Below are 24,899 nucleotides of genomic sequence, written 5' to 3'. Positions count from 1 at the left end.
CACCCCTCAGCAAATGGATGTTATTGATCTCCACAGCTTGTTATATGGAGCACCTCCGAACACCATGAGGCTCAATATAAGACAACGTGATCAATCTGGGGCTGTCCAAAAATGGGCTCTTCTGCTCAGATAACTTTTACAACTTTACTAATATAACGGGTGATCTGAGAGTACAATTGATATCTTAATCCCTACAGCCACTCCTAAACTTTAAGAATAGTTTTACTGATATTTCAAATTTGTCTGATAATTAAACCTCAACTAACATTAAAGACATTGACAAAATATTGTCTGACTATCGTTAGATAGTCAGACAATATTTTGTATCGTTAGTATCGTTAGATACAAAGAAATCCTGAGATATTTACTTTTGTCCACTCCTAGCCACAACATAATCATAAGAACTAAAAAGAGGTAATTCTGAAGTGTTTCATTATGTTTTTGTATCAGTGGCGTACGGTCAGGGCAATCAAAACAATCAGTGATTGGCCAATAAAATCTAAAATTACCCTGTGTCACAGCTACATATGAATTGTTCTAAATTATGTCCAAATAAGCCAGTTTTCCCCCTCACTTCTGCTGCTGAAGCTTGGCTGAAATCTCGGTGTCTTTTAGTGGCCGCTACAGGCCGCTGGGCAGTACTGCGCAGGATTCTGGTTCTGCTTTTTCCACAGAGTTAAGAGCCCCTTTCATGCTCCGCTCTCCAACAAGAGCTTTTAGAACCAGAGTGGAAAGCAGCTTTTTTTTTCTTTACAAATACAAAACAGTAAGTGAGGACAACAAGAACAAAAACAACAAAAGACAGACAACAACACAGACATTAGACAAATTGAGGGACAACAGTCCAAACAGCTTCTTTTAGCGCTCTGCACATGCACATGCGCTCTGAGGAACACACAGCCTCAAACCCCTATCTTTTAGAGACAAGTCTTTGTTTGTAGCTAAGGCTCTGTTCATGTTTCCAATGATTAGATGTTAGTTAGAAATACAAGCAGTCATTTAACAACATAGAGCGCTAATTTGTGTAATGAATTGGTCGGTGAAGTGAGTTTATTTAATCCATTCAGCCCTATGCTAATGTATGTGAGTTTAGCTCAGTAGGACAGACATTTGCCCTTCATGCGGGAGACCTGGGTTCAAAGTCTTACCCTCACATTTATTTTTTTCCTATTATCCACTTAATATTGATGAACACCCCAGGTCTGCTTGCCCATCCATAAAAGTCACTGCACGCCACTGTGATATATACTGTATTAGATATTGTGAAGAGAAGTAAATGCTCACATGTATAGGCGCTTTACCAAGGAACCACTCACTCATTCACACACATTATTCTTTCACCCGTGTGCGCAGACACTGAGGCGAGGGGTTCCGCGTCTTGCCCAAGGACGCAGTGACAGTATTCATGCACTGAGGAAGCTGGAATCGCTCCGCCAACCTGTGGGTTTGTGGATCTAATCGCTCTACCAACAACGTTTATGTCGAGAGCGAGACAAGCACGACGAGCACTCTAACCAACGGAGCTTCAGCTGAAAAGATGTCAAATCACAAATCCGAGCACAAAAGAGCTCTCGACTGCTGTCCTTCTCAATCTCTTGTTTTTATTTGCTTAGGTGATTGCCCACAGAGACTCCAGAGCTATTAAGATGATTGGAGACTGTGTAATGTATATTAATGTGCTTGTACTTTTAAAGTTGTTTGGCTGTGCAAGATCTAATATTTCACTTAGAGACAACACTCTCTGCCCACTACTGTTGGGTAATTAAACTGTGAGACGGTGATGTGTTGTTTTCTGCATACGGATGCAAACCGGGCATGGCCTCTTTTTAATAATAGCCCGGCCATCTGTGAGACTGCGAATGTTCACCGTCTCTGCCTGGGAGTACTTCATACACATCAAGCACAACATTATGACCGCTTTTATTATCGATGATCACTATCGTATCGACCGTTACAGCCACACGTTTACTTGCTTGTACGTCTGCTCCGAGGGCAAAACCTGCCCCCCAAAGCTGTAGAAATAGCACGTTGTTATTCACCTCGCCTCTGCTCAGTGGTCGTCCTGTCTGCCCCCGATGCACCGTTGTCATGTGTAGCTTGAGGTCTTGTGATACAAACCCATCACTGTTTGATTAAATGGAGCGAGCTGTTGTCTGGCACGCGGAGCTAACCGAATGCCGCCACCTTTGACCTCTGGCATATTCATTTGCCAGTGTAGCTTGTTGATGTATTATGGGGCCAAGCAGTGCAGGGAATGATAACAAATCTAAGTACAATTCATGCATGTCATTTCTGGCCCTCAGTTTGCTGTACAGCTGATAAAGCCACGCCGCCTGGAAAATATTGAATACGAATATTAAATACATGTTTTTTTTCTGGCACACACATTCATTTCATTCACATCAATCACTCTTTGTTTGCTTTACATCAGAGGCTGGTATGTTAAGTAGCCACATATTTTTATATATGCAGTTCGTATTATTAAAGTAACTAGCCGTGTTTGGCCTTTGGGGATGGGATAATAAACAACAATAATGTTCACAATAAAAATGAGGACAATAATCTTTTGTGGTATATTTTATGTAATCATGATAATTGCCAACAAAGATAATCAGCATTTTACGTTATGCAAATCTCACCGTCCTATATTATCATAACATTCATGTCACGGAACAATATATTGTGGAAAGACTACGAGAATTGTTGAAATGATAACTTTTCTGTTTAAATGACAAGATGACAAGATCTAGGTGTGAATCTTTTTCCATAAAATTAAGATAAAGTGCTCAATAACAGTTATTTCTTCATGTTGTTTGCATTGAAATGGAGCAAACGATCATGGTCTATGTAATCTCCTCTATTGCTGCAACACAACAATGCATTTAATCAAAGAAGCTTATAATTTTACATATTGTGACCACGATATTATTGTGACGATACAATATCACAATATTTCCTATCAAATTATTGTCATGTCTATGTCCTATTTATTATGAGTCAAGACGATCTTGCGGCATATGGGTCACAATGAACTATTCTGTGTATTTTAACTATTCTGTGTATTCTCTGTTTATCTGTGGACTAGTCTAAACAATCTTAAAGCGGACGTCATAGCGAAGGTCAGGCCATTTTTATCAGACCCAAGCAACAGCGATATAAAACACAGCTAATTCTTGTGACGAGTCGAATCTCAGCTGCAGACGAACAACACGCTGCTGTTTTGCCTGTTTTTCCCTGTTTTCAGCAAATAAATAACTTTAGAACGATCATCGCCTCTCGCAGTCTATATGGACTAAACTTCGACAGTTGCATCCCTACATTTTACCAGCAGATTTTGCGACATATCCACAAAACAATTAGTTATTTGAATCGTTATATTCAAATGATAAATAAAAACTATCAGCAATTTGTAATAACTATCACGATAATATTGTTGATCGCAATTATTTTGGTCATGATAATTGGTGACACAACATTTCATCTTGGCCCCATGTCTAGTTTAGCCGCAGAGAATGATTGGTGTAATTGTGACCACCCAAGCTCCTCTGAGTCCTCTGGTCCATATATGGTCTGGACATCCTTTACGCTGCAGAGCACACGGCGCACAAAAAGCCCCGGCCTTTGTTGTCACAGAAAATGAAAGTTGTGAAGTCAGTCATGCCGAATAAATTGTAAATTGTCGGAAAGATATAAACACCTTTATGTTAGCGGGGCCGTCATTGTGCTCTCTAAATGACCTAAGCGACCGCAGTCATATGAGGGTCAAGCGCCTTCATTTCTGGCTCCTGTGTGGACAGTCTGTGCGCAGTATGGTCACGCCAAAAAGCCATCTGTACAGTGGCGGGGCGGACCCTCGAAAAATAAATCAGCAGCACAAAAGAAAAAGTTGTGCAGTAAGTATGTCTGCTTTAGACGGCTCAAGCAGCTCTTTAGAGACGTATTGTATTTTATAAAGACAGCTTTTAAAAGGACTATTATCCAGAATTACTTTAGGATTGTGGACTGCAATCTTTTTTCGAATGGGGCCAGATTTGAAACTCTCTTTTTAAATCACTTTTTAAATGTTTTGCCAGACGGTAGTTTAAATCCGGTTTATTTTTTGTAAACAAATATAAACAATATAGTTTTTCTTTGGTTTCTTTCTGGGCACTTAAGGTCGCCTTACAAAAAAGTATAAGAAAAGATGCTCTAACATACACAGTAACACATGTATTTATTAAAACACAATTCCCTTTACACATTATTAACTCATTTGAATATGTCCAAAGCACTATTATGAAAGTGACATATTATAAGTATATTTTCATTAATACAAGTCTTAAAATAAAAAAAACAATGGATTATTTTACAACAAGAAATGCAGGCAATATGGAATAATCAATTTAATCTATTGCCCACCATTTATACCAATGCCAGTTTGTGTTTAGAACTTTCATAGCATTTTCTTTCAGAAGAATTAATTTGATTGACTCATGAGCCACTAATCTGAGTAATCCGTCAGAAGTAATTTGTTTTAATTAAGGAAAAAAGGATACGACTGTATGTTTACAGCCAACTGGACACTAAACATTTGATTACGATAATGTAATTAATTTAAATAATGCTAGTTGAATTTGCCCTTAATGCATCTGCTGAATGTTAGACTATGTCTCTGATAAATGAAACCTGAGTTTGCTTAGACCAGTAGTATATGATAAATATGAAAGTATTAGGGCTGGACAATTTAAGACCAATATCAATTGTGATTAGATTTTGAATTTATTTTCCAAAATCAAGATTCAGAACTCTAAAAAGTATAAAAACATCCTAGAAAGCCGGGTTTTATTTTGACCTCAAGATATTTTTTTTGCACAGTAAAATATATACTACCTAAATAACGGCAGGTTTTGTATAAAAAAAACAAAGAAACAAAAAAACATTGTTACTTTTCAAATTCTAGGGCTGAAGGTGAAGGTATAGGCTCGATACTTAATACCAGATTTTTTTATACCACAATGAAAGTAAAAGCACTCTTTTCTTTTTTTAAACAATAAGCTGTCATTTTCAACACAACAAACACTACTCTCGTTAACACTTGTTATCTCTCTTATACTAGTTTTGATACAGCTAAAGATCGTTCTAAAATGTTGCATTTTGACTCGTTTATGTGATTTTTTCAGTCGATACCTGTTCAAATGAATAACTTGTTTTTATATTAGTTTTGGTATCAATTTGTTTCTGATTTTAGTGAGTAAACAGGTAGATTAAACTCCCACATCTTAAGATAAATCACTCTTTTCTGTATAAAAATGCTTTCAAAATGCCCCAAAATAATTAGGAAGCAAATTTTGGTCGACCAAGGCAATATATTGACCGATTAAATGACGAAACAAAAATGTCACAGATATATTTGACCCGTAATTGTACAGGACAGTATTGCATGAAATGAAGGATACGAACAGAAAAGACATTCAGCAAACTGTTCAAGTCTGACATATGCGCTTAGACATTCAAATAGCACTCGAACTGCAATATTCAATTCAGCAGTGATCAATCCTGCTGCCCCAGTGTCTACGTTTTGAGGAAGTGCATTCCGTTGTTGCAGTAAAACTCACACAGGCTGCATTTATTTACCTGCGTTTGATCCTTTTGAAGTGGGGAATGTTCTGTAAAGTTCTCCAGGGGATTACACAAAATTAATCTACACACATTATAATCCCAGCACTGTGAAGTTGTGTTTTGTACTTTATCTATGCGTCGTCCATAGATTTCCAGACAAATCCCCCCGAGGCAACACAATCTAATCAGATGGTCCATATGCTCCACGTGAGCTCCTCCTAATGCTGTTTTTGTGTGGATTTCTGCCTCGAACTGTCTCAGTCCACAGCGGCCACCACTCTGGGGTTTTCACAGGCTAATATCTGTCATAAAAGTAGATTAAGTGGCTGATCCGTGAGGAGATTTCCACTGGGCGTGTCTTTACGTTACATTAAAGTGGAGGGATGGATGTTGTTCTGATTTATATGGAAAAGGAGGATTATATTTGTTTAAAAAAGGCTATGCTAATAATTGGTTGCAATATTAATCGCAAGCAAATCAGAATAGCACTTTGCGAATCATAAAGTATTCAGTTATTTAGTTATTTTTAGAACTTAACGCCACTATGTCTTCATGAGGTCTTAATTATATATAAAACCTGCTAAACCTGTCACGAAGACCTTGACAACATGTTCTGAAACGTATTTGCAATTAACGTTTCAGTCTTATTGCTCTCTGATGTTAATACTCCTGAACTGTGAATTATTGTTTTATTAAAAGACTAATCTAATCACAATATTTGTCAGGAAATAAAGCAAACTCTATTTCAGACTTATATCCCAGATGGTGTTATCCTTTTACCGCTAGTTTTATGTTCCTGAAAACATTGTTGTACTTTCTTTGTAAAGCAGGGTGTCCATTGAAATGAACAGTACATTATCGTTTACAGTTTATTATTACAGTTATTTTATATTCCTAATGTCCTGTCTTTTTGTGGGGGGAAAAAGCTAACACTGTATTTAAGACTAACTCTTTTCTCCTCAATGTTTATGCTCCTGGACCTGTTTACAATGTGCACTGTGAACTAAATCAGGATTTTAAAAGACAAATGGAAAATGTAATCACAATATTTGTTATCCATTTGAAACCAGATGGTATTATCCTTTTAACTCTGTCACTAAAATATTCAACTACAGGGCTGCACAATGAATCATAGTCAATTCCAAATCCAAAATGGATCGGAGACATCTATTTTCTCCTCAGTGGTGAAGCTCCTGGACACGTTGGGTCCCATTTTGAAGACACATTTTGCCAAAGCCTCTGAAAAACACAATTGTATGTTGATTTTTTTTCTTTCTGAAATGGTGCAGGCCCGATCCAACTCCACTCCAATCCAACACTATTTTCAAAGCACAGTCGATCAAAGTGCTGTACACGAATTAGAACATGAGACAAAACAGCACAAGAAACAGACAGAGAATAGAGAAAAGAAAAAAAACATTTAAAATACAGCCATTCAAACGCCAAGAAGCGATTTAAAGTCATATTTTCAACTGCTGCAGCTGTGTTCACCTGTCCTTTGCACATCTCCAAGTCACCTCATGTCCAATCTGTCCTTTGCTGCATGTGCGAGTATTACTGCTAACTCCCTGTCATCTATCAAATGTATAAGCAACCGTTTTTTCTTCTCATTATATAAAAATCAATGCAGACTTTATGAATGGTGTTACGCCGCCGTCACTGTCTTCTGCCCTGTTTCTCAATCAATCTCTGTCTTTCTCCTCTTTCAGCCCCTTCAATCTTCTCTCCGTTCTCGTATTGTTGCTGCTCCGTCCTTGCCTTTTCTCGTCTAGAAAATGACTTGGCCCTTCTGGAGTCTGCTGTCATTAGTCTTCCGTAGTAAAAATAGATTGACGTTTCTCCACAATGTTTGAACGTGCAGTTGTGGCGGAAAACTGTTTGTAAGGGTTTGATGAATGGTAAACTTATTTTTTTATCTTATTTAACGAAGATGCATCCACAACAATCTAGAATTAAGTAAATTTCAGCAGTATCATCTTTTGTTTGATTATTTTTAATGCAAAACAGTTTTTTTTTTTTTTACCACTAAAACATGTTAAGGTAAAAAATAACCTATTTAAACTAAAAAAAATAACAGATAAAAGTAGAATTTAACATCATAATATTAGATGAGGGAAAGAGGTCATATGGTTCATTTAAAGTATTTGTAAGAAATAATTAGAGTTCAAAATCCACAATTGAACTTTATTGATATTTGCAAGGGATTGGGTCCACAATCTTTTCAGCAATCACATCTTTGTGTTTGAATAATGCCACTATTGCATTGCCATTGCAAGAAAACAAACATAAAACAAGTTATTGAAACGTGTGCCAGTTTTTTAGGCTCAGCACTTAAATATTAGATCGATAATTGATAGAGATTAACTTTAGATTTCCTTCTGACAGTTAGAAGGCTAAATCTACCATAGATTTCTTCCCAGGCCCTGAACATCAATCAAGCCGACTAAAAGGGGTCGTGTGTGTATATAGAGGTGTACATGCACTAAGAAGTACCAGTAAACATAATATCAGATTAAGTCACTCCCAAAACTCCAGCTAACTCACCCCAAGCTTTCTCCTTTCTGCTTTTGCGTTTCAATGCCCCAAAAGAAATTGGTTGACTAAGACGCCATCGACCATTTAATCGACTAAACGACAAAACAACAGCAGCTCTACGTCACATTATTCAACCTATTCTCCTTTCTTGTTTTGTTTTGCACGAGGTAAATACAATTCAACAGACCCTGCCCTGGGATGTCAGACTCCGAAAGAGAAGAAAACATTGCAGCAGTCGTAGTTTTTGTTTTCCTCGCAAACGCAAAAAATAGTGGAAAGTTAGCGGCGCGATGTCAGCAGCGCGTGGCCCCCTGTAGCCGTGGGCTGGCTGGGCGCTGTCTCGTGTGGAGCGGCGTTTTGAGCGCTTCGTGGAGGTAGAGTTCCTGTCAGCTCTTGGCCAGGGGGGAGCGCGCTGATGAAAGCCCTCTTCATCATTCTAATGGGATACACAAACCTCTTAAAGCAAGAGGCGCAGCCATGGTTTCAGCCGGGACAGGGAGACAGCGGCGGGGAAGGGGAGATGAGACGAGAGACGGAGGATCCAGGCCACACACACTGTTGCACAATGTAAACAGAAGGCAGACGGATGTAAACAAATAACGCTGAGATGAGGTCAGTGGGACGGGACTCTGGGAATGGCCGCTGCGCTAAGATTCACTAACATCCATGTGAAGCTCCTTGATTATTTTATAAACACATTAACGTTGAGAATTTGCTTGGTGACAGGCTGTTGGTATGTCCTGTTTCTTTATGAATATCTCACGTTTTTACAAATATAAGGCTCCAAAACTTATAGTGCATAATAGCTTTGTAGCCTTATATGTTTGCACTGTCTGTGTTGGATTTAAGTCTATTTTAATAGTTATTTATCTTGATTTTTTTCTGTTTCATGTTTCGATTCACCTTCTGTGCAATACAACACTGGAATTTCCCCTTTGTGTGACACAAGGTTCTCATATCTTATCTTTAAAGTTTAGTTTAAATTTAGTAAGTAAATACAGTTATTGATGATTCATTTACTGATATGTTATAATTGTAATATATAACTGTTCCTGACCACTGGAATAAAACAGCAAAGACTTCTTTATTTATAATATGCCCTAATTAAACTTATAAAAAGGCAAAGTATGAGGCTTAAAGGTTACATGGAACCTTTACAGGGGAAGTAATGACAGCCGTAACCTTTAGGTGAACTGCAGTTGCTCTGGGTGTTTTTGCATGGAGGCTGTTGGGAGCCGTTAATGCTTTGTTAACATAATACTATCTGATTTGGAAAATGACTACTGTTGGGGCAGAGGTCGGCATTCAGACTAGCAGGGCAACAATAGAATATTTGGGTTTTCCAGCGGCGTCATGTTTTTGTCACTGAGCCATCTGGGGAAGGGCTGAGCATAGGAAGTATGTAATGGACGAAACATTGACCTGTATTACGACACTAAACTGCTTCTGCCCCGCCCACTTTTACCTCTGATTACTGCTTTTGTTGTTTTATGTGCACCAACAAGTCTGCACCGTCTCTCTTGGAAGAGAACATGGAAAACAACATTTTTTGTTGTCGAGATTGGCAGCACAACGCAAAACCACACAATCAGAACAATTCCCACAGATAATGATTTTGCCTGTGGCAACCTAAATAAGGTTAATAGTGCTATGTCAAACTATAAGAAAAATATATACATAGTGTGATTTGGAATATTGTGATGTACACACTGGGTAGGCCATAAGTTTCCATTGGATTGGTCGGCGTGGTCCTGTGGAGTGACCTCCCAGATCACCAGATCTCTCCCTTCTTGATTTCTACCTTTTGAGGCAGTTGAAGGCCATGGTGTATCAGGTAAAGATACGAGACATAAATCATGTCAAGGAACAGGTCATTAACGCTTTTACAAGCATAACTCCAACTGTGCTAATTAAAGTTCATTAACAGTGGAAAACACACATTAATGTGAAACAATGCTAATCATGTAGGGAACATTATATAAATAAACATGGTTGCCCAACTTGAAATGTTTATTTTTCCTTGTATGGAAACTTATGGCCGCCTTGTACAACGAGGTGTACTATGTAACATTCTGGAATACCTGGTGGCATTATGTTTAATGCCAAAAAGCAATAACATCTCTCTATAGAGACAAGCAGGTGGCAGAACCTCTTTAAAGTTGCAAGGCAACTAAGGCAAGTAGTCGTAATTGTAATTGTTGGAGAAGGAGGAGGACACATTAACACATTTAGAAAAATACAATCAACAATAAGACATATTTTATGCCACTGAAAAACTAACCCAAAAGCCGGATAATCCCAGTAAAATTCACTTCTGAATTCAAATATTTTTGAAAAGCATGAGCTGCTCAACACCAACTTTCCATTTTACTTTAAAGCAATGTATCTCAGTTGTAAAACTCCAGCAATGGTTGTGATAGGTGGATACCTGTGGAAAGCACTTTTGGCTGCTGCAAGAGGAGATGAACTGGACTGAAATGATATTGGACTTTACTTTTGCAGTGAATTTGAAAATGGACAAATTTGCAAAACATTTGAACAAATGGCACCGATGCAAAAGCGGACATACCAGACTGACTTTCCACACATTACTCTCTTTGTTTTTGTCATGTTCTTTGTGTCATGAAGTGCAATCAATTAAAAGCATGCTGAAACCACAGTCTTAGAAGTGACCTTTTCGACCCTCTACAGCTCAAATCTTACTGTACTGAAACATAAATACAAAAGCAGTAGTAGTAGCAGAAGCAGTGGGGATGGATGGTAGTGAATGTTGGTTGTAGTACATATTTGATGTTTTTGTGTGTGTTCCTGTCATACTGTCAGTCCCCTGCAGCCTGAGAAATGGAAAATGCTGTGTGAGGAAGGTCATCTGATGTAAAACAAATCTGGAAAAAATGAAATAAAAACTGCCTGAAATGAAAAGTGGTAACACCAGAATTGAAAAAGCCTTGAGGAAAGTATACTTTATTTTTGCACTCACTTGAGTTATATTATTTTGAACATTGCTCGTTCTCTGTCAGTCTATTTATACTGGAGGTTGTGACATGTTGTTTCTGCTTTATTTTTTTATTTTTTTAACAAATCTTAGGTCAAGGGCGCGTTTTTGACTCTCTGCAGTGAGAGATCAGGACAAAATTTTGACACAAGCGTGGAATGCCAGCCTCATGAATGATTGATGTGTGGCTGCTGACTCATCACTCAGGGGAAGCAACCAATATTTTGACCTGGAACCTTAAAGGATTTACATCGAAGTCGCAGAGCAGACGCTACAGGGTTCAGAGCTGTCACCAGTGCATGTGAAAGAGGAGCGCGGAGATAATATATAAAGTAAATTCACACTACAGCCAAAAGAAGAACTTTTACTTCTTCAAACATCAAGAACTCACTATGTTTCCTGTTATTCTACCCACTAATGATGGGCGGATCAATACCAAATATCAATACATCGATACTGACAGAGGTATTGAAACGTATTGATACTTGTGCAAAAAGATCAATACTTCAGTGGTGACGCCCGTTACTACTACTCACTGCAATAGATTTTGTTTCAAGATTGAAAGAAAAGAAAAAAATGCATTTATCTTTTATTATTGAAACTACAAGATCTCAGATGAATCGATTCCTTCCACTACAGCTTCATATAAATGTATGGCTTTGTACATTGAAATCAAAATAAATACTTAAAAAAAAATCCTGAAAATGTCATATTATTTTTCAGCACCAAATAATAATAGATTTTCAAACAATTCCTACAGGAGACGACAACATTTTGACATTTTTTTCGTTTTTTGGAACGGTTTAGAAAAGCTAGTAGCTTTTGATTGTAGTTTTAATATTGGCAATGGCAATTTTTTGACAACTCTGCTGCTCACGGCTAAATAATTGATCCACTTTCATAAAATTGAGCAAATGCAATTATACTGTACGTCTAAAGAGAAATACTTAATTGCTGAGGTAGCGTCTTTCCACCTTCTGATATATCTGTGACGCGGCGTGGGTTATATCATGCCATCTCACTCTGCTCTATAATCATTCACCGGGCACATCTCCTGATTTAGAAACATTGTCCGGCGCTAAAGTGCCTGTCTGTGCTGTGCTTGAGCTGCAATTATATCTTCTATGTGTTGCTCCTTCACCTGCACACGCTGCTATTTCATCCAATCGTCTCGCCGCACATTTGCCTCTGACGTCCCCCCATTTAACCAACCAAACGCTTCTTTTTTTCTTTTTACTCAAACAAACTCAAAGCAGGCAGTTTTAGGAGTTTGTAAGAACAATTATTTATGGAAAATTGCACACTCTGCCCTTTTGTGTTGCCTGTTTGGCCTAGTTTGCAGTGGTTTTATTTTAGGAGTAGAGGAAAGGTAAAGTGAAGAGATCAAAAGGATAAAAATGTCCATTAGCTTGTGCCTGGGACGACTTTGCTCACAAGACACAGATACAGGAGGGCAAGATCTCACCTCTGTCTTCTTTGACTACTCTATTTGTCGTGCTCTCCTATCGCTCCATCGGCCCTCGCCATCCTTCGGCCCCGACATGGATTTTCTGCCCATTAGTGACCTAATCTTTTCTGCTCTATCGTGTCCCACTCAAACCGCACTCTATTTTGAGTTTGATCAATTTATTTCCAGTTCGTAGATTCTGCCAGGCTGGTTATTTTTATGAGATGATCCAAGCAATGACCATTTACTGTTGAATAAGTTGCAAGGCAGTTGCAGTGTGGCAACTGTTGACTAAGTAGTATTTATAGCGTCAGTCGTATTTGAACTAACGTTTTAACATTCCTTCTCTACGGTAGATCCTTCCTGATTCAAAAGAGTTGCCGTCATCGTTGTAATGTTGAATTTCCAGTCGATTCACCGTCTAATTTGTTCAGATATTTAAAGTACAAAGACTCTTTCAGAAATGCCATTTAAATTCTTCTGTTAACCAAACATGCTTACAAGAGTTGTGTCAGAGCGTGAAAAGGTCGTCTTTTCTCATTAAACTTTACTGTTGTTGAGCAAAAAGATATGATAAATCATCGCAAATAAATATCACATATAATAAAGCTTAAATGTAGCTCAAACTGAGTATTAACTACAGATAATGTGCAATATGACAGCCAGATACATCACAATCAAATCACAATCGCAATTTAAATGGCCACAATCAGCACATCTCAAACACTGTCTTCACATTTCCTTTGCTTATTTGTGTTTTTTAATGTTTACTATGCGTTTAAAACTGGCTAACCGTGTAGTTTTAGACCCCATAAATGTTCTGAAATGCACGGGATTCTTGTAATAGTTGATTTCAGTCTTTGGTTCTTCTGTATGTTTAAAAAGGATCTTACAACTAAAACATTCATCTCAAATCAAATCACAGTAGCAACGCTCGTCAGAAAAAGACAAAAGAAAAAAAAAAGTGACATTGATTTTTTTTATTTCTTGCAGCTATAAAAGAATATGGGAAGCAGTAACTATGAGAAGTAACTACGCTGGGGCCAGGTTGTAAAAGTGCTAAGCTAGTGGTTAATTCATGTTGTTGATTCAATTCGACTTCAATGTATGATCAATGTATTAAAAGGTTAGACAAAACTTGACATCTTCTCTCCAGCTATTTACATTCCGGTTTCCAAATACTGTTTACTCCATCCCGTGTGTAACTCGTATATTTATATTTCTCCCCTGCACATGCAAACACTCATGTGCAGAGCCTCCAGCGCTGATGTGGCTTGTTGTGTTCTGCTCTCTGGGATTTCTCTGATGCAAGAGGGACGCAATGAGGGAGCGGAGTGACGCCAGCACGGTGTTTGTGCCAGGTGTGGGCCCGGACACGTCAGCTCCGATCTGACACTGGGACGGCGAGGGTTAGCGCAAAACAAAAGGAAAATGGCAGTTTGAATGGTTGCAGTCAGAATATTGCATTGACTTGCATAGACTTTTGTACTTTTTAGTACTTCTACTTGAGTGTAACAGTACTCTTCCCACTGTGAGTAAGTCTACAAGAGACAAAAGCTTTATATTGACAATAATTGATGATTTGAACATTTATTTTTTCCTTTATTTTTGTAAACTGTTCTTTAAAAGTTCATTTTTTAATGTTTTGTCCTTCAGATTACATTAGCTTACATTTATAAATCAAATACGTTTTTACTCTTACATGAGTTATTTCTTGGACTACTACTCAAATCATTATTTTTTGCGACTGTTCATTAAAATGCACAATTATTCAAATCAATTCTCAGATCGAAAAATCTAAACTAAATAACTTTGAACAGATATTAAAACTGAATTAATTACATTACAACAAGTTTTGATTCATCTTGATCTTCATGTCAGAACGAGTAAAACACCACGTTGTAATATTATTGTAGAGTGTATAGAAAAACCTGAATCACGTATGAAGCCTTTTACTTCATGTCTTCTCCTATGATTTGAAATGTTAGTATTTGAACAAAAAATATCCCGCCTTATTATACACAAATCTTCATAAATGGGAAATGCGTGAGCTTCTTGTAAGATGAGCATATTTCAGTCTTCCCTCCAAACGCCAATGCTCTCTTTTCTGCTGTTTAAAAAGTCCACTTGTAACAAAAATCGCATCAAAACAGAAATCCCAAATCCGTGCTCAAATCCTGTCAGAACATGTCCAATTTGATTTTTCCCCCTCCCTATTTTTAACCGTCCTCCTGTGTTCCGTCGCTCGCGCTCGTGTACATTTGCGCTGCGTCTCAGTGTGGCGCGGCGTAGTGGCTCCTGACAGTGTTTCTCTTCTCGTCGACGCGGTGTCAATCTCTCATCTGTTCATTTGCATCTCCTGCCAAAGCAGTTAGTCACAAGAATCAGCCGCTGTCACAACATATTACCGCCAGCGCGTCGGCTTCTGTGATAGGGCAGGCCATCACGTCGAATGGCCTCAGTCCGGACACATGCACAGATATATAATGTGTCCAGAGCAGCACTTGATCTGCACCGAGGGAGCGGTACAGCGTCTGCACCCTCCACTTTCCATCATTTATCTCCACATCCTCACACATTAGTTGGGCCACTTGTACTTGCACTACTTCAATACTTCAAATCATATCTCTATTTATATATATGACAGGCGATATTATGTCAGTCCAACAGAAATGTGTCTTTGAATGTATTTGTTCAGGTATAATTATCAGACAAATGTGAAATGCCCGTAAAAGTAATCACAATAGTGCAGAAGTATCACCTTTTATACACATATTTTTCATTATTTTTCATATTTTTTTTTTGTCAGTTCCATTTGAAGCATAAACTCAATATTAAAATTTAGCATATCTTCAAAACAACAGTCACAATATTGTCAAACTGTTGATATATCTCCAAATAATATGCACGGTTTGACTATTTTCACTGGATCACAGGCAGCCGTGTTTTCTAATTCCTTGTACGTATTCACTCTAGTCTTAAATATGAGCTGAACTAATAATAAATATTCTATTGATCTGCTAAGCTGCTATACAAAAAATGATTGCAATAATAAAAAACTTTATACAGCACCTAAAACAACATGAATGAATGATCTTGCAATGGATGAGATTGTAGTAGTTTTGAAGTAACGATTTGAAGTAATGTTTTTCAAAAGTCATGATGACGGAGGAGTGTGTTTCGACATCGTTATTCAAAACAAGTTCAGGTTGATGTAGTAGTACAAGAAAATTAAGCCTGCGTAAGTTCACCTGGAAGACCTAACTTGATCTGCGTCGACCACCATGGCAGGACCCCTCTCCCCAGCTCCATCAACGCACTCAAGCCGGCGTCCGCCTGTCCGTCTGTGAGAGTCAGATCCCTCCTTCACCATGGGCTCTACAAGGTTTTGTAGTTTTTCCTGGCCAAAAAGGGAGGGTGTAAGGACAGGGGACGTCTGCGTCATCGCCCCTTGAACCTGCTCCCTATCCGCAATCAACGCACCCAAGTCATTCCTCCCCCGCTCCCAATCAGCGCTCAGGCGGTCGTATTTAAGCCCCCAGGCAGATGGCTCGGCCGCTTCAGACCGTACTGCGACCCACCACCTCCCCTGCTCCTCCTCTGCATCCCTCTCTTCCTAATCATCCTCTCTACCTTCTCTCCATATCTACCACGATCAGTCTCCAGGCCCTGGGGTAGACATCTAATTCAATTAGATTATGGAGTGCCCATGATCGCTATGTCTTCCGCCGGGGTCTGAGCGCCAAATAAGCTTCGTAATAAAGCTTGCTAAACGATATTTTCTGTGTCCTGTGTCTGAGTCTCTCCAGGGTGAACTGGATTTACACCTAATCCTGTTGATGGAGATGGCATTTGTCTTTGTGTGAAACGTTTGGCACCACAAACTTAGACTTTTTCATTTTTTTTCTCCACCTCCTCACTTATTCAAACGCCTGACGCAACAACATCCCGCCCGCCCCCCCGCCCGCTCGACCCCATCCCTTCATTATCCCCTGCTCTGAGTGTCTGGACTGATTTGTACAGGAAGTATGATCCAGCCTGTCGTCCTGTCCCCGAGGACCGACGTGTCATATCGGATAATGGCGAACACGTTACAGTCTGTTGTGACGTCGCACGCCTCTTTCGCTCCCTCAATCACGGCGTTTCACGACCCTCCGCTTCACTCACGTTTGTCATCGGAAGATCTGGTCGTCAGATCGATTTGTGAAAGTGAATTTATACGTGACTCTTCTTTGAACGTCACTCTGTGTTAGGGTTTGAAAAGTTTGGACAAAATGTTATGTTTATTGTGTTTATAAAGGATTACGTCAGAGCATTATCTGTTCACAAAGTGCATAAGGTAAATGTGTTGTATATAAAGTGTACAGAAACAGAGTTTAAAGGTGCACTGCCACATGCTTGTCTCCAGGGAGATGATATTGCGTTGTCTATAATGTTCCACAGTTTGGTATTAAACTTATCTATCTCTATAAAGACACAAATACATAATATACAAGTGTAGAGGGGAAAAGTAAGTACAAAAGTAAAAGTATTTGATTTAGCTTTTTATTCTTTACTTAACTAATTGTTACAGTGGATATTTATTACTTTGATTTCACTTCATCTGAGAGCAGTTATCAGTACTTTATACTGCACTACATACTATTACATAGTACTTTTCATATGGTTTGAGGGGTTATTTTCGCAGGTTCACGGTGGCATCCTGTCTACATGTTTTGAGTTCAATACCCAGCTCTGAGCAAACAAAAATATACACATAAAATAAGAAATTGGTTAAAATTGCTCCTGCATTTTGACCAAAGATTAGCTAAATTTGTATCTTCTTGAAGGCTTTTACTCTTAAAGTACATTTTTACTTTTTACTTACCCTTTTTATTTGCTACTTTTAATTTTGAGTATTTTTTTCATGCATGTAGTATCTGTACTTTTAACAAACAACAAATAAAATTGAGTACTTCTTCCACCACATAATAAATGCAATTCCATCAAGTGATAAAATCGGAATCGAGGAACTTATTTAAATGCTTATTTTAGGCTAATTCCAACGAGTGATAGAGTGCAAACTATACATCTATTCTTCTTCTAGGCTACTTCACTTTAATAGTATTTTATATATTTAATTGCTAACATTAAATCCTCCACAAGATATAAAAGTTTTGTGGTTTGTTTTAAGCCACCGTTTCCCACACAACTGGATCTCAGACAAACACACAAAATGATACTCGCATTGTTTGCATTCGGGACAAATGAAAGAGTATCTGGAAGGCAACTGTTGGTCATTGCAACAATTTAAGGTGTTTGTGGAGATACCGTGTAATTAGCCTGTCTCTCTCTAGTCTCACTGGAACCACAGAGGGGGGTGGACATACTGGTTTTGTCAACGTCTGAGGACCTTAAGTGGCACCACGCCCTCCTGGTGTCTTTCAACCAGTGTTTTTCCTGCCTGTGTGTCCGAGGCAGAGAGCGCCAGTCACACTCACCTGGAGGGCAAGCGCTGTCACTCACTCGGGCTCGTCGAAGGAAAGAAAAACACGAATGGAAAAGCACACAAACGCACACTTAGTAGGAGAAGTAGTCCACTCTAACGATACACTAATGCGTTTAGTTTCAATGCTGTTTACTTAGCGCTGACAGCGGGAAGAAGCCTGGCGCCCATTAACTCCTCTTTGGTTACGAAATCCTTTAACCTCTTCGCCAGCTTGAAATGGCTTTGAAATGTTACATCGAGTTAAACTGCAGTTTATCAGTTGTGATTAGAGGGTAATTGATCAAATGCTTCTGCTGTGCATTTTTAGAAGTCCTTCAGTATCTTGGTTTTTTACTGTTCATTCTGAAGATAGAGGAGAAGTTCTACAATGGCAGCAAATATGTAAAATTAGATAAATTAACAAGGGTGAGGCCAAAATGATGAACTATATTTATTTACACTATGTCAAAAGTTCATTGTGTCTTGTGCGACTTCTCTCTCGTCCCATCTTGGTTTTCAGGCAAATGATTCCATCTTGATTTGAAGGATTTTGTGGAGCTTTTACCATCCAAACGATATGATATTTTAAAGTCCAATGCCATGTCAAATCCTTCAAATCAGGACGGAAACCCATGAATAGCTGAATCACTTCTTCCGCCTGTACACAATTACCGCCAATCACCAAGGTCAAGGACATACTCTATATTTAAAATTAGAAGGCATTTATTTTGTTTGAAAATGGATTTCAGAATGCACCTTTACTTAATTAAATCACCTTATTGAGTAAATTCCGCAAGCGTGAGTGGCATTTTTTGAACTTTTTTCTGTATCTTTCTGTAAATCTTTCTGCTTTGTGTTTGCCTGAATGGAGTTTGCACAAATGTTTTGAAGTGCAGCGCTGTAAGTAGCAATTTACTTTAAGAAGAATGAGCGGCGGCGACGTGCTCTAGGAGTGACCGTTTGAGGCGAAGTTTTTGGAGGGGTGAATCAGAGGAGAGAGAGAGACGGGGGTGGGTCGGGCGATACAACATTTACAGTGGGACCGGGGTAAGAGAGGGAGGTGGAGAAGGGGGGTGGGGAGTGTATAGTGGTAATGACAGGGGCCTAGGAGAGGAGCCCTGTAATCAGCCTGCCCTCAGGAAGGAATGCAGCTCATCTTCTGCTGTAATTACTGACATTTAAATGGCCCCGGCTCCAAACATTCATCCCACCGTACGCTCACCTATTCACAACACGACTACAATGCAAACGCAGTCACACGGCAGCGACACAGAGGGACAAGCGTGTCAACTGCACGGAGCAGGAAGTGATCTAACACCGGAGCGGGAATGTCACAAACAATGTCAAATGTTTGTACTATTGTGAGAAGAAGCATCACAATTTAACGATTAGTCATGATTACTGACGCCAAACAACAGTAAAATCCTCATTCAAATTGTCTTAATAGATCGTAATTCCTCTAGTTAGATTAAGTGCATTAGGGCTTCACGTTTTTTGTCTGTCTTCCTTCTTGGAGCAGTAGACTACAGCGCCACCCGCAGTCCGACTTCTTCAGAACTGAGTCCCAGCTGTGAGAAACTTCGTACGCTCCCTCGTCCCATTTTACAGTCTGGTGGGCGTGTTACAGGAGCTCAGCGATGGTACGTGCCCCTGACCGTGGTCCATCTTGGCGGACTTGAGCTGTTGTCGTTCTGCTCGTCGCTTTAAGGCTCGTGTAGCAGAACCATGTCAAGGCATGACACTGTACAGCCCTGACTATTGTAAATGATCAAACTAGAATTCCTCTCATCTGTGAGCAGGTTTATGAAATCAAACTTTCTAAATAATCAAGTCAAGTTAATGCGACACAAACAGCTACATTTAGGTTCAAAAGGGGTTTTTTTTAGAACAAAAGTTGAATTGAACTTGTTTTCTTCTTAAATGGTCACAATTATATATATTTCTAGTTTGTACGGTTATATTGGAAAAAGAATCATCCTTATTATCAATTAACACAAAAATGATTATGTTCTTGGGGGTCTGGGGTTGTTATAGTGTTGCATAAATGGTTTTCTCTTCCAGAAAACATAGTCCTTGTTTAGATCCGATATAGAATACAAGCAAAACACTTGATATTTTCTGAGGCGGTGAAGTAGAATGTCTTTTTACTTCGATCTATAGTCCAAAAAATCGACCTAAATGTAAACTACTTTTTTATCTGGGTGTTTTTGTCAAATTAACTTCAGAAAATTAAATTTCATAATGGTCAGAAACATGTTAGACTACGGGAATTAAAGAAAAACATTTCACTGTTCTCAGTAATAATGAATCATCATAAATTGTTTTTTTCTTACAGTAATTGGAAGACTCAAATTTGACATTTTGAAGTTTACCTCTTAAAAAAATCACAAATTAAAAAATGATTGTCAAATTAAAAGTCCAAAACTGTAACTGTTGGACATCAAAACAATTTAAGGTGTTTGTGAAAATGATAAGTCATTTCAGTGTCTGTGTAGATAAACGCGTGGAGGAAAAAATGTGTGTGGCTGTAAAAGGCAGGTCCTCTGGAGTGTGCCCGCCATGGCAACCATACTCTGGGTAAATCTATGCAGCTTTACTGTGGCATCTGTGCAATGGCGACGCAGACGAGCCGTGGCGCCTTACGCTCAATACACACTGTCAGAGGCACACCCCCGTTCTGCCGCGTGACCTCCAAGTAATGATTGTGACATTGGCCTGTAATTTGGGGCCGATAAGAGGAAAACAACATTGTCTGAGCGGGCCTAGTGTTCTTTCATAGTGATTGATCATGCTGCTGCGTATGTTCCCATGCAGTAGGTGGTCGCAGGGCACGGCACCCGCAGCACAGAGGTCAGGCTTTTTTGATGGAGTATGATTAATGAGCTTGACCGTGAGTGGCGCCCCCTAGCTGCATGATGGGACCAATAAAAATCTGACATTTCCACAACGATATAATGAGCTTTCTGTAGAGTAAGTGGAAGCATGTTCAAAACCAGGGCTGCAGTCGATCAGAGAAAATCTTTGGTTGGCTGTATCAATTAATGGACAAAGAGGATTTAAAGCAAAAAATTACTATAATTTGTCCTGGAGGAATTTTGTCTTGGACACTCAGGCTGCCACACAGAGCAAATACACACGAAACAGATATACAACATGACATAGACATCAGAATAATACACATAATCTCAAAACTATTATGTATAGAGCGACGCACTGCTAAAACTAAGTAACTAATTGACTAAATTGATTACTGTGATAAACCAAAGGCAGATATTTGTTTGAAACCCTATTTTGAAGTACTTAAATAATACATTATAAGTAAAATAATATAATTCAGTACTTAGTACTTAGCCATACAGTAGGCCCACAGTATATTCTTTCAAACTGTAGACCAGTGATTCCTAACTTTTTTAGAGCAGGACATGCAAACAACTTAATGAACTATACAAAACGTTATACAACTGCAAAAAGTCTTTCATTTTCTATTCTCAAAGCAAGTTTTCTGACTTTTGTGCCAGGATTTTGATTAGTTAATGTCCTCTGATGCACTTTTTCTCAGTTTATATGCTTGGAACATGGCACGAGGTGCACACAGCATCATATAACACACCATCCTGTACTGGCGCCCCCTAGCTGCAGCCTGGACTCACACAGCCACGTACTGTGAGGATTCAGGAGCAGCAGCACCGTTACCACTCAAATCCTCTTAGGTCTCCCTCAGTCACAGTCACCCACGCACCCAAAAACACAACCTCCAAATCACACGGAGGGCTTTTCTTTTCACTGCACATAGTGGTTAAATATAATCTACAGCCTCCTGTTTAGTCTGTTCTCGACGCACTCGGCCTACACTATAGTTTGGATCCATGAGAAAGAGCCATAATATTTCATTACATCCACACACACAGTTATCATTACAAACCACTAGTCACCTCGTATTTTGTGTCTGCTGCATGAATGATAAGGTTTTCTGCTTTATATTTTCAGACACGACTGGATTAGTATTTATAGTGGACTGAAAGCTGCATTTTGGCTGTTTACTGAAGGCTCCAATGATATTTTAAGAAGTCAAAAATGCAGAAAAGTACATAGAGTTTACTAAATAGCAGAGTTTTACATGAATTATACGAGGATTAGATTACTAACTAGAGTCGGGCTGCATGATTTTGAATGATATTGCAACGTGTGATACAACGGAACAGTTTCAGTTATATAAAACATCTAAATGTACACGGGCAAAAATAAAATCTTTCTAAAATTCAGGCCTTAAAGCTGGAGTACCAGACTTTTTTAATGTTTTATTGTACATTTTGTGTTTTCCCCCAAACAGAGCATTGTAAAAGCAGGACTGTCTGTGCGTGATAAAGTATTTTATTTCTCATCAAGGTGGAAATAAGCACCAAATGCAGTGCTCTGATTGGCTGTGCTTGGCTGGTCCTCTCCAGTTTCACATCACCGTCTGAAAAAGCTCCTCTAAAACTGTACACGCACTTAAAATGAATGAATTTGGATGTCAAAGATATGCCAAAGGATGTGTTAGAGCTAGGAATGACTCCTGCTTTTGCTGTGTGAAAATCAGACAGCTTAATATGGTAAAAAAATAAACAAAATCCACCTTTTTTTAACATTTCTATTTAAAAAACAGAACATTTCTGTCAGATAAGTTGCTGTTATTGCAATACATTTAGTTTGTTACAAAATCAATACTTTACAGTAGTAGCACAAGTTGTTGTTGCAGTATTAGTTGCAAATGTCACACTTGAACCTGAACCAAAGAAGTGAACGTTATCTAAGAAAGACCACTGGTTGACACGGGGCAAATCTTCAAGTCTCCTTCATAGCGTGAGATGACAGTTTGTGCAGAGGAGAAGTGGGAATTGCGAGCCTTTGTGTTTGCCCTGTGTTCCCGTGTGTGTGTGTGTGTGTGTGTGTATTTGTGAGTGGGTGAGCATGTCCTGGGGCGCTCCATGGCTCCCCCGCCGTCACCCGGGCAATACCGGATGGACAGGCGAAGCACTGCTGTCACTCTGCATCTCCATCACCTGCCCGAGCTCATCCCCGCTGCCAATCTGCTCTCCAGACTCCTGCCACCTCCCCTGCATTCCTGCAAACCCGCTGTCCTCTTCACTTGTTCCCCTACCGTACCTTTCTTATTCTCCATCACTACATAATCAATTACTGAGCGGTGCTTGTGGGGAAACGGAGGAGGAGATTCACGGTGCACAGGAAAAGGGCCTCCGCAGGTGTCGGTATTAACAGCTCAGAGCCAATGGACGTGTGACATTTCCTCTGCTATAATGAGCCTCCAGCATGTTGCAGCATCTCAAGGCGCTAGATTACAGACAGACGTATAGAACATATGTGTTGAATGCACGCACAGTGGCAATTATATTTCAAATCAAGGCGTGTCCAATGCATCAATATTTACGGGAACATGGCTGGTGTTGAGCAGGGTTAAAAATAACTTTGATTTCACGTTTGTATTGCCTGTAAGCGTTCGCTCGTCGGTGAAATCCAGCTGTCACTCACTCAGAGCATGACAGAGGCGGACTAATGGGAGGAGTGGGTGAGAAATATGTCTTTTTTCCCGTTATTCCAGAAGTTGCCATGAGCGTCGCCATTAATCGTGCCCCTCCATCTGACAGTGTGCAGTGTTGAATTGTTGGCGAACGCTAACATTGAACATTTCGCTCAAATCCACCTATTTGATATCATATTTTGCGCGCGAGACTTTTTCCTCATTCTCCGCTTGTTGTTTCTCAAGTGCCAAAACAACAGAAGAGCCAATTAGAACCATTATTTGTCCCGTTGCAGTGCACATTTTAAGAACAGCAGGAGAATATAAATATAAATAACTATTCAAGAACGTCTGATGGATTGCAAAAATATTATTGTTCGTGAGATAATCCCCCCAAAAAACATCAGGTTATTATTTTGTCAACATCGCCCATCCCTACTGTAGTCAATCTGTAGCCTAGTCCTCTCATCTCATCTAACTGCAGGTAGTTTACAGTGAGTACACTGGCGGTTATTGAGCTAAGACACACCCTGTAACACATCACGACAGTCTGATTTTTTTTTAAAACATCGACCTCTTTATTTGTGTGTGCCAGAGATGAAAGATTACCAGTGAAGTGCGAGCCCCAAAGAGGAATGTGCCTGTGCGAGCGCCGAGGCCTGTTAGTTACAGCGTCTCCGTGGAGAGTACAAAGGAGCAGGCGGCAGAGACATGCAGAGCTCCACAGGTGTGACGCTCCCAATATCCAAACAAGAATTCTGAGCAATATGGGCGAGAAAATAGAGAATCTGCACAGTGCCATATTGGTGCGACACACGCTGCTTTGAACCTGCTGTTGCCTCACACGTCGCGGCGATGGCGGTGTTAGTCATTGGTGATTTAAGACAGCTCCAGCCTATCAAAAAACCTGACCGTTTCTGCTCCCTGCGCCTGTCCCGACCAGCGAAGTGTCAGCGCGCGGTCAGATGGCGAGCTGCGTGACGCTTCACACTTTGCTCTGCCTTTGTTCTGGTGATGTTTAAACCAACGTGATCCTGATATGTTTACAGCGAGCGGTGCACGATGGGGGGTTTGCCACCGGATTGGCTCCATGGAGACGGTGTTGCTTTGCCTGCAATGTTCCACACAAATTAATTTGATCTATTAAGGGCGGGAGAAGACAACGTTTACACAAGTCGAGGCACAAGATTTGGTGTGCGAGAACAAGATGAGATTTTGTGGTGTGGTTCACAATTTTGGCCTCACAAATTTATTTTATTTAAGATTTTTCACTCTCATTTTACCACTGCTTCTTCTCAAACAGGATAACTCGCCAGGGGTCTCATTTACAAAACTATGC

General features: G+C 39.5%; 1 protein-coding gene across 1 annotated transcript in view; it reads left to right on the top strand.

Annotated features, from left to right (window-relative positions):
* The first annotated feature begins 8,626 nt into the window (after positions 1 to 8,626).
* unc5b (unc-5 netrin receptor B) overlaps positions 8,627 to 24,899 on the top strand; it is a 53,361-nt gene continuing 37,088 nt past the window's right edge. The window contains exon 1 of the mRNA XM_072436520.1: positions 8,627 to 8,721. The gene's annotated coding sequence lies outside the window, so the exon portion shown is untranslated. The remainder of the gene's footprint in view (positions 8,722 to 24,899) is intronic.

The sequence above is a fragment of the Eucyclogobius newberryi genome, unplaced genomic scaffold (genome assembly GCF_026437365.1).
Source record: "Eucyclogobius newberryi isolate DKJ021-1_F unplaced genomic scaffold, fEucNew1.0.hap1 SCAF_8, whole genome shotgun sequence".
Classification (NCBI taxonomy): Eukaryota; Metazoa; Chordata; class Actinopteri; order Gobiiformes; family Gobiidae; genus Eucyclogobius; species Eucyclogobius newberryi.
The sequence above is the reverse complement of the archived record's forward strand: the minus strand, read 5'-3'. Positions and strand labels throughout refer to the sequence as shown.